The sequence below is a fragment of the Cimex lectularius genome, unplaced genomic scaffold, assembly GCF_000648675.2.
Source record: "Cimex lectularius strain Harlan isolate CLEC.00 unplaced genomic scaffold, Clec_2.1 scaffold180, whole genome shotgun sequence".
NCBI classification, from domain to species: domain Eukaryota; kingdom Metazoa; phylum Arthropoda; class Insecta; order Hemiptera; family Cimicidae; genus Cimex; species Cimex lectularius.
This window is the reverse complement of record NW_019394226.1, coordinates 726151-737899: the sequence shown is the minus strand read 5'-3', so window position 1 is coordinate 737899 and position 11749 is coordinate 726151.

Sequence of the window (11749 nt, the reverse complement as noted above, 5' to 3'; positions counted from 1 at the left end):
GAGGCGAGTCTGCACGTTCATTTGGAATTCAGATGTTATGATCTGACGATAAGAAATCGATACTCTTCCGGCAGTCCAATGGATTGGTTTTTCATGTTTCTGACATATGGCTAATCACAGTATTTTGGAAAGAATTGGCAATTCTTAGGTTTCTGTAGTCTGGTCCTTGTATTTTCGCTATTTCCAACCCCTAGGCAATTTAATAGTTAAAGAAAGCTTGTTGAAATATAAATTGAATATTGGAACGGGTTCAGATTTCATACAGATCATCATTTTTGCTATATGTGTCAGGTACCTCAACCTGCTTACAACCTCGATTTTACAAAGTAGGCTAAAACCCGTCTGAAAAAGACATTTAAACTTCCCTTCATGCCCAGTAGTGGGCGTCAGGGTTATAAACGGGTGAGGCAGAATTGTTGTTTCGACAGATTGCGTCTTGTTGACTGCAAGGCGATGAACCTGTAGTTTAGTCTTATCTGATCAGTTTGGTCTAACAATCATTGATGTTTGAAAATGTCAGAGGTTTTTTTTCACGTTCGTTATTTTCATTGATGAGTCCATGCAGATCGATTCGTTAGGTTATAAGCGGCTGAGGCGTAATTATTGGAGGTTGCGCGTTAGACCTCTAGTTGGGTCTTTCTGATCATTTCGGTTTGCCAATCCTTGATGTTTTGTTCCTTCCGATTGTTTCAGCATTAACCATTTTCAGTGGGGAGCCCGGGTACGTCAGTTTGGCAGAGGTATAAGCAGGGTGAATCTTAATTGTCGATTTATGACATTAAGTCATACGATCTGCTAGACGATGAACGAGATGTTTCTACTCGTGATGATCTTTATATTCACTATGTTTTGATCTGTCAGAGGTTTTTCAAGTTATTGTAATTTTCAGTGATGACCTTGAAATCTGTCGGTTCGTCAGGGTTATCAACAGGGTATAATTGTTAGTTTTTGAGATGACGTCTTGCGGTGTGCTACGTTGTAGTTTGATCGTTTCTGCTGATTTTTTTCTGTGATCCTCGATTCTTATGGCAGTATAGCAGCTTTTAATGTCAGTTTGTCATGTGTGCCAGAGTATGAATGTTCGCCCAGGTGTTTTTTTAGTTAAGCGGTTTTTCAATTAAGCAAGGTGAGGCTGATAATTTCTTGGGTTTTGTTATGATGTCTGTTGGACGATGAACCTATAGTGTCATTGTTTTTTTATCATTTTGCTCTAGATAACTCGATGTTTGGATCTGTCGCTAGTTTTTCAGTTTTTCGTTTTTTTTTAGGGCTATTAGTAAGGTAAGACGTTATTGTCGATCTTTGAGATCTACTGTGTGTAGAACCTGTAGTTTGGTCTTTCTGACCATTTTGGATTGCCAAACCTTGGTGTTTTGATCCATCCGTGTGTTTCAAGATTTCCTGATTTTCAGTGATGAGGCTGTGTCTGTCGGTTTTAAGGGTTATGAGAAGGGTGAGGCGTAATTATGAATGTGATATTTCTTCTACGATACACTACGTGACATTTCAATTTTACCAGAAATATAAGGGAGTGAGGCATTATTGTTAATTTTAGAAATTTAATCTTAAAATAGGATGAAAAAGTAGTTTGGTCGTTTCCGATCGTTTTTTGGGATAAAGAATAGAGAGAGAGACTGACAGACAAATAAACAGAAACACAGTCAGAAACAGACCGACGCAGCGACAAACAGAAAGAGGTAAAAAGAGACAGAGCGGGAGATAGAAATAGATAGATGTAGAAATAGATAAATACAGAGATAGATATGAGCCAGGATCAGAGGCACCTGGTGAGGCGGCTTCTCTTGGCGGGTCCCCTTAATAGGTGAAAAGCTCATCCTCGACTTAAATAATGTATCGTAAACATTTATTATTCCTTTTGTTTTTTATATTATCGGTTGTAAGATGTAATGTACTTCATTATTATTTACTTTTTGTATTTCCTTTTGCGTTGTTTTATTTTATTGCAGTGCTAGAGTTATGTGCATTACAGATAATCATAAATAAGTTTTCAAATTTCAGCTATTATTCAATTATGTTCTATGGTATGGTATGTATTACAGATAACCATAAATAAGTTTTCAAATTTCAGCTATTATTCAATTATGTTCTATGGTATGGTATGTATTACAGATAACCATAAATAAGTTTTCAAATTTCAGCTATTATTCAATTATGTTCTATGGTATGGTATGGTCAAAAAGGAAGCGAGGTTTGTGCTCCCAAGGCGCTGCAGCCTTTTGGTTTATTGTACCTTCCTAGTTCCTTAGTTCAGTGCAATAGAATCAGTTCTTCTCCTTAGAGGATCAGGTCATTGACTGTGGCTGCTGCAATTTGATTCCCTATGTTTTTCCAGACGTTAGGATAAATCTCCATTGAGGTGTTGCTTCGCATTCGAAGATGATAGGGGTGGCTGTTTCCTCCTCCACATTATATAATTTGCAGATGGGATCGTTGTATATGCCCATATTGTGTAGAGGTCATTCAGATGCCAATGACCGGTGCCAATGACACTCCTCCAGTTGCAGCATTGATTTTGCCAGTCTTAGTGAGGGTTGTTTCATCATAAGTTTATTGTGATTAGCACCGCTAGAGTTTATCCACTTCTCCTTTTGTTTTGTTAGGATCCATTCTGCGATGGAGGATTCTATATTTGTTTTTGTTATCCCAAGGATAGGTTCGGAGCCAATGTATGGTGTTGCACATCCTCCTCTGGCCAGTCTGTCTGCTTTCTCGTTTCCCAAAATTCCCTTGTGCCCATGTACAATTATGTTCTATTATTACATTACTTAAATTTTTTAAGAAAATGTATATTCTTTTTGTAAGTACTAATTATAATTACTTGTTAATATTCAGAAGAAAGATTTTAGTTATTTAGGTTTATGTGTAGACTCCCCACCCGGTTTTAAACCATGAGGAACGGCTTTCTTGTTTTGTAAGATTATTGCCGAATTGTAAACTTTGTATATATATTAAACAATAAAGACATATAATGGTAGGTTATATGATATAGGTTAGGATATATATATATATATATATATATATAGATAGATAGATAGATAGATAGATAGATAGATAGATAGATAAATAAATAGATAGATGGATAAATCGATAGGCTCAGAGGCACATGGTGAGGGTGGAAGGAGCTTCTCTTGTCGGATTCCCCTGAATAGGTGAAAAGCGAAGAAATGAAAACTTTCAATATATATTAAAGAGTAAAGATAAATATAGATATAATATTAAAAGAGATAGTAGTAGAGAGATAGATAGATAGGTAGAATAGAGAAGAGAGAGAGAGAGGGAGAGGGAGAAAGAAAGAGAGAGTAAGAGAGAGTCTAAAATGCATACCATCTCACTTTCTGCTTGTGTTAACAAATTTCCTTATTGTTGTTTAGCTATCGGTGATGGGGAAAGTTTGGTATATTAATAAATCATATATAGTAATTTATTTATTAAATTACCTCTTATAATTTAAGATTCTTTGTTAGATTACTTACGTTTGTCGTGGCGGTTGACATAAAGACATCTCAAAACAGTACAAAACCTTTTTTAAAAGGGTGTTCGCCGATGATCTTCCCAGTTGAAGATTCGATCCTCGCTCCCTTTTCGGCAAACCCGTCTTGACAGGGCAATTTGTCTTTCTATCAAATATCGTTACATCTCACATCCCGTCCGGATATAGAAGCCCGGAGGGTCGATGATTACTAGAAAAAGGGGTAGGAGATGTATTGGTGATTAATTCTTAGAGTGGGTATACACGTGGATGGCTACCTTCGGGCATTTTTAACTGATTAAGGAGAAGTTCAAAATTTAGTTTATATTTAAACTTTTGTAACTATGAATGACTGTATATTTAAAATAGTGTTTAACTTAAGTCTTAGGTATAAATTTGTTATAAAATAAAGTTTATAATATTATTTGTGTAATTTGTTAGATTTAAAAAAATTGGCCGTGTGAAGGACGAAACAATCATTGTATTGGCAAAGTACATTCGTTTTTATCACGTGCCATTTCAAGGAATTGGACTATTTACTCGAGGTGGTTCAAACAAGTCGATCCTCAGTGATTTCTCATTTTGGTTTTGTCCAACTTTTTTTCTGTCGATGGTGCGGTAAAATACAAACAAACCCCAATTACAACGCCATGATGATTATGGATTTTGACCACGTCGGATTTGTCGGCTCCTCTATTACAGGAAGGCCGGGTCCAATTTGACAAATTGCCGCCGTCGCCGTTCACACATCGCTTCACCCCAGACAATTTTTTCCCAACTACAACCAGGGTTTAGACCTTCTTGGACCTGCTTAAACGGTCCTTTAATTGTGCCGCCATTGTGCGTTTTGTTTAATGGATCGAAGGGGAAAAATGGCTTTTCTTCCTGGGGAAGGCGGTTTGATGACGCCAATATCACGGATGGGCTCATGAATGCCAGACGTCCCCTCACCCGTGTTCACTCGGGACGGGTTTTAATATTAAAGTACAACAAAGCTCCTCGGAATAAAGCACCATCTTCAATAAACTAAGCCCCGGATTCTGAGAAACAACATTTCTTTTAGATGTATGACGGTCCGATAAAATAAAAGGGAGGAAATCTTGACTTTTATCAAAAATACCATTGCTACTTGAACAATGTCCCCTAAAATACAATATTGTTTGTCAACATAAATTTTTATTACCAAGTGAATATTTTATTTTGTTTATTTCTTACCATCCTGAACTACCTGTCATCATTCTTTTGTCATCTTCAGTTTAAGCCATGCAAATTATTGTTCGTGTTCCCTGACAAATAAAAGACAGGCCCATCACTAAAAAAATAATAATTTAATTTGTTATCGGTTTTGTTATTAATTATTGTTTCCAATGTTTTACGCAATGACGGTGTTGAAAACAAGTTAGTGTCACGAACGGCATTCGAACCCACGCCCTTCGAGGCCTAAACCCTGGAAGCAGAAGGTCTTGGGTTCGAATCTCGCTCGTGACACTAACTAAAGATTAGTATCTTTCTTATCAACCGTCGCTGGATAAATGGAAATAAAAAATAATAAGCAGACCAAAAGAGTCAGAAACGTTCAAACTGAAGGTTCAACGAATACCAGTCTTTAAGAAAAAATATCAAAATTAACAATAATGACTCATTTTGCTTATACTCTAAAGAAATGACCAAAAGTTGAAAAACTAGCAACAGTTCAAAACAACGAAAGAAGAGTAAGAAACAACCAAAATATAGGTTCATCGCACAACAGACCTCAAAATAAGATCATACAAATCATCAGTTACTCCTCACCTTGTAACCGTCTCAAACAGATCGACCAAGCGTCAAAGGAATTTAAAAAGTTGCAATACTTTCTGTAGGATGAGAAGATACACATAAAAATTATGAGAAACAATCCAACAACAAATTTATCGCGCTGCGGGTTATGTTTCATAAACCAACAATTACACCTCACCCTACTTATTACACTGTCGAACTGAAAATGACGAAATGCTGAAACACTTCTGATGGTAAAATAGATAAAAGATGCCAGACTAATATGATCATAAAGTCTAAAATAAAAGCATATCGCCTAGCAGATCTCTATACAAAATATCACAATCCAATAATTACACCTCACCCTGCTTATAATCTCACCAGTCAAAGTGATATAAAAAACTGGGAACACTCCCAATAGACTCCCTCTGTCTGTAACACAATATTTATCTCTTTATAACTCTCACATACGCAGCCCCCCTCTCTCTCTTTCTCTCTTACTCTTCCCTTATTCTTCTTGACCACACAACGAATATTTTTGGGTTTGTTGGTATTTTTTCACTTTCTCTTTCGCACTACCTCTGCCTTTTTATATTATGACTCTATCTCTCTCTCTTTGTTATTGTCTCTTTTTGGCTTCTTCACTCTCTGTCCCTAACTCTCCCTTTTTCTCTTTTTCTCTATCTTTCACTTTCTCCCTCTCTCTCGTCAGTCTGTTTGTACCGCTCTCTGCCGGTCTCTTTAACTTTCTCTATGTCTCTTCTCTTTTTCTATCTAATTTAACTATCTTTTTCGTTTCATTTCGCTTTCTCTTATATACACACATGTTGTTTCTTCTCTCTCTCTCTCTGAGTCAGCCTGTCTGTCTTGCTCTCTGACGCTCTCTCTAACTTTCTCTTTTTATTTTCTCTCTATCCATCTATCTTTTCGCTTTATCTATCCTTCTCTCATATATACAAAACGTTTTCTATCTCCTCCTTCTCTCCTTCATTCTGTTTGTATTTCTCCTTTCCTTTCCTACTTTTATCGTACTGTATTTTCTAACCCACATTCTTTTTGTTAACCAAACTCTGTGCCTGCTGGCTTATGTTTNTATATTTATATATATTTGGTGGTCTAGTATTAGTTTTCGTTGATCCTATCAATAAATCCATAAATCTAGGATCTGCTGATATATTAATGGGGCTTTATATGCCAGACATACATCATATTATGACACCTTACAAGTACACGTGTTTATTTTATAATTGATTTACTGTCTTTGCCAGTTGTTCATGGTAGGTATTCCAAGGTCGATCGTTTTTACAATGAATAATGCCCTGTAAAACTATTTTTAAATAATGTATTGCGAGACGGAGTAACATAAAATATGCTTTCTGTGTTCTTGTTTCTATTGATTATGCCATTACCATTTACACCAGCCTTGTTAGTTGTTTACTAAGTGTTTTATTCGTTTGTTCTGTTTGTAATTTATCGTGTCATATTTCATTTGTTACTTTTGTTTCTGTGGAGATATTTTTAAACTGGTTTAAGACGTGTAATTCTGAATAGTATCATTTATGGGAAAGGTTGGAAATTTTTTTAAAAGCATTCCTGTTTGTTGATCTCTGATTTCCATCCTGACTGAGTTAATGGAGAATAGCTGAATGCGAAACACGGCGAGCCGTGTCGGAAATCCATTCGTCCGACAGTTATTTGCCACTGGGCGTTATTTCTTTTACAACGCCTCCCATTTATTTCACAGGTCTGAAACCGAATCAGATCTTGTCCTTATTTATTTTCCCAATTTCCAACCTAGTGACGATTTGCATAATGGCTTGTTACACCTTGGAAAGCCGCGTCTCTGTCTCATTAGGGCCGGGGGTTTTCTTCAATTATTGCTGGAAATTAAAAACGGACGGCTCGCGTTTATGAGAACAACGGCGCTGTCACCCCGCGACATTTAACACGGAGGATAATGCTGTCATTTAAGTCCGGCTTTGCCCAAGATTATGGGACTTTGGAGACATAATTGCCACAGGCTTACCTGGGATCGGAGCGACCGAGAACCGCCCCTTTAACGAGAAGATTTACAACTGATTTTATCGGTTTGACTAAATCGGCGCAATGTAAAAAAACCCTAAAATCCTTAAATAATTAACTGTCTCTGATAATATTTATAACTTCCTTTAATTTATTTATCGGTTAATTTCTGTTCAAGAAGTAAAATCAATGGATTGCTAATTAATGTAAGTACTAGTCTATTTTTGATAAATCTATTGCTAAAAAACTACATAAATAAACTTATCAGACTACCGAAAGATTGATAACTTGCTTTGATCTGACAGAAAAAAAATACTGGAGACATCTAAAAACAGACACGATAGAAAATAATAAAAACTAATGGTTTATGCAAACGGCTAACCTGTAGGACATAAGACTAACTAAATTCCTGTATAATGAATCTGATGGTGATTCTTACTAATGATGTTACAGACTGAGAAAATCACTAAAGAAAAATGTAAAACTATGGATGGGATGAGATCAAGGCAGCAGCTGGCAATAAGGAAATAAATTGGACGTTACCTTTTAATCTTCCTATCGAAGCTTGTTCGTCTGTCTTTGCAAAAGAAACTTAATGAAACGAGAATACGAAGACCAAAATGATTGGTAACGACCAAATTATACGTTCTTTGACCCGCGAAGACATGGAAAAATCTCACAAGGTGGATATATTAACACCCAAAAGATAATAACATGGAAAAGTCATTGCCATCCGTTTGAATTTAAATGAAATAACTGAAATAGTCTGAGAACCAAATAAACTGGGAATCGTGGATAGCACTATCGTTCCATGGCTGGTACGCCAGTGGATCAAGATCAGAATAAGGTACATGGTAAGAGTATTACAGGATAGAATATCTCTGGACAACGAGCTGCTTGTATCTTGTGCTGTATTCCTGTGTCAAACATGTACCATGGCATGACGTCACGACGGTCCTTTTTGTTAATTATTATAAACTTTATAAAAGAAAATGTACTTCACAATCGGACACCAAATATGACAGATCAGCACAGCGACGTTAGGCCGAATAAAATGGTCGATCACGACTTAATTACACGTCATCACTCTGATGAACACATGGAGAAATGATAAAAGAAGGAACTATTAACACCCGAAAGATAATAATATGGAACAGGCATGATCTGGAAATGAATCTCGAAAGAGAGTACATAATGTTCCAAGAATGATAATATAGATAATATTATAGAAAAAAATAGTGGGAATAGAGGACAGCATTCTAGATAGAAGGTACACTCTGTACATCAATGGTTACGGAACGGATGAACGTATATGGAAAGTATATTGGGCATAGAGAGAACGTATAAGTAAGGTTATTCCTGTGTATATATCTATCCACCCATCAATTAATCGATCAATTAACAAAAAAATAATATATATATATTTTTTCTATCTGTCTATCTATCAATCAATCTTTCTGTCTATTCATCTATCTAATTATTTATTGTATATACAAGTCTTTCGATTTGTCAATCTTTCTACCTTTTTTTTTTTTTTTTTTTTTTTTTTTTTACGAGGGTTCGCAACATCAGAGGTTATATCAACCCTCGGGGTGCCGGTGTTTTTGAAAAGAAGCCCATTTGTAAGTACGTTGGGTTCGAATGCAGGGCCGCTGGATTCGAACCCAGGACCTTCACCTTACAGTGATGAGCGCCGTGTCAACGCCTAAACCGTTGCGGCCACCGACGCCCCTATCTTTCTACCTATTCCGGTAGCTTTCTCTCTGTATGTCTGTATGTCTGTCTGTCTTTCTCTCTCTCTCTCTTTCTCTCTCTCATTTTCTCTCCTTTCTCGCTCTTTCTCTTTCTCATGCTCTCTCTCACTTCTGGTCTTTCTTTGTCTCTCTCCCTGTCTCTATCTCGTTGTGCATAACTTTCGTTTTCTCGCTCTCTCTCTCTCCTTCTTCTTCATTTTCTTTTGTTTCTATTTTTTCTTTCTTCTCTGTTGCACCTCGTTTGCCTCATTATTTAGTAAAATCCCACATGAAAGTTTTCAAAAAATTACTTATATTTCTACATTCGTGTTTTCACTTCTGTTTTCTTTTGCCCGGCTGGTGTATTAGTTTTTCTTTTTCTCTATATAACATCTTTCACTCTTTTTTCTCTCTCTTCTTTCTTGTTTCGATCTCTCCTTCCCTCTCCCTCTCCCTCTCCATCTCCCACTCCCACTCGCACTCCCTCACCCTCACTCACTCGCCCTCTCTCTCTCTACTAAATATATATATATATATATAACTNATATATATAATGATAACAAGGAATTTCCTGCATTAATTAATGTCCACACAAAAATTAAATTCACTCTTTATTTCGAATATAATAAAAATATCTCATTTCTACGTTTATTAATAATGAGGACGGATGATCAGAATTTTATTGTTGATATATACAAAAAACAAGATACAAGTGATCAGACATTGAAATCTTTATTTTTACATCATTTTCTTCAGCAAAAAAATCAATTTCACTAACTATATTAGACGTAGGTTTGTATGGACAGATTTGTGTTATCATAAAAAATTTAAGTAATGTAAAAAATGTATTACTCTAAAAATTAATTACTTTAAAAAATAACAGAGGACTTTTTTTTTCATCTCAACTAAAAACCTTAATTAATTGTAAAGTATTACTTGGTCAAGCGGACCACGAAAATAGCGAACTTATGAAAGAGGTGGGACCAAAGGATGGACCGATGAGTGTCACTAGATTTTAAGCAAGACTATTTTATTTTTTATTTTTATTTCAGTATGTAGATTCATTTCCACCTTCATTTTTAAAAAAACAACAAACATGTGCAATAAATTTAATTGTTTAAAAAAAACTGGGTAAAGTACGTAATTTTATTCTTATAATGTATGGGTATATGATGTTTTATGTAACTCTGTTAATGTAAATTTGTTTTCAATAAATTAGGTCCTGAAGATGGCGGAACATTCGCCGAAAGCTTGGTGAAATCCAATAGTGATGTTTTTATGATAGAAAATTTTAGATTTAAAAAAGAATGTATTTATACAATTCTAAAAAAAAATTTATACAATGATAGAAAATTTTAGATTTAAAAAAAGAATGAATTTATACAATGCTAGAAAAAATATGAATTGATACAATGATGGAAAATTGTAGATTGTAGAAAATTTTAAATTTAGTTATTGATTTTATATTTGTTATTTACTGTTTTTTTCATTTTATGAAATGGTTGAGTATTTTTTGTTTTTGTGTATCGTAATTTTAAACTTTTATTTATGGCATTTATTCTATATATCCAACTGTAATAAAAATGTATTCATGGCTGTAAATACTTAGCATAATAAAATTAATTTTCACCAACATTTTTACAGTTTGTGTAACGTTGATATCTCATGATAAGTAATCAGACTTCCTTGTTTTTAACCTTTGTATCCATGCTAACCGGTGAGTTCTATTTAGCTAAATTGTGAGGTATCCACACAAAGAAAGATTTTTTAGTGTATTGATAAAAAGAATTGTTTATTTCTTATAATGAAATATTGCATTTCTGAAGAGAGATCAGGGACATAGCCCGAAATGCATTAGCAATTAAATGGTGACAAAATAAATGATGTGTTTAGTTAAAAAAAACCAACATTCCAGATTGAAAACATTTTTACCACAAAATTAAGTTAAAATCATTTTAAAAAAATTTAGATATATTTTAGTTGAGGTTCATTTGACGTGATTTTTTGTTACTTTTTTCATTTAAGCTTGATTCATTATTTTCGTTATATGAAAAAAACCAAAGCGTCAGTATTCCGGTGGCGGAAATATTTATACAGGTTATTACCGGGCGATTACCCCCTTCCACTCCTGAGAACTGGGACTTACCGCGACTTAGATGGATAGTGCGACTACAGGTGGCTCTCCATTGTTCACCTAAGTCACAAATCAAAGTCACCATCGCTATGACAGAGGAGGCCGGCTTTCAATTATTTATTTACTCGCGATCTCACGTTCCATTGTCTAGACCTTTTAACGGGGGCTTGCAAAGTCGCGGGGTAGGGAAAAAGAAACGTTCTTTGTTATGCAAGCCAACTGGCGGTAATTTTAAATGATTGCAAAAATGTGAAGAATTCCGAAATGAAATAAAAGACAAAAAATGATATTTATCGTTATTTGGAGATCGTGAGATGTGGTGTGGTGTGACATAGGTTTTAGAAAAACATTTTCTTTATCGTGCCAACGTTTCGATCTTTATTGAGATCATCTTCAGGGCTCAAAGTGTTTGCTTTCCGCGTAGATGTATAATTCTTATGGAGTCACTCTCAACACGACTGACAAGAATGACACATCTACACGGAAAACAAAAACTTTGAGCCCTGAAGATGATCTCATTAAAGATCGAAACGTTGGCACGATTAAAAAAAAATGCTTTTCTAAAACCTACGTCACACCAGATCGCATCTCACGACCTCTAAATAATCATTAAGT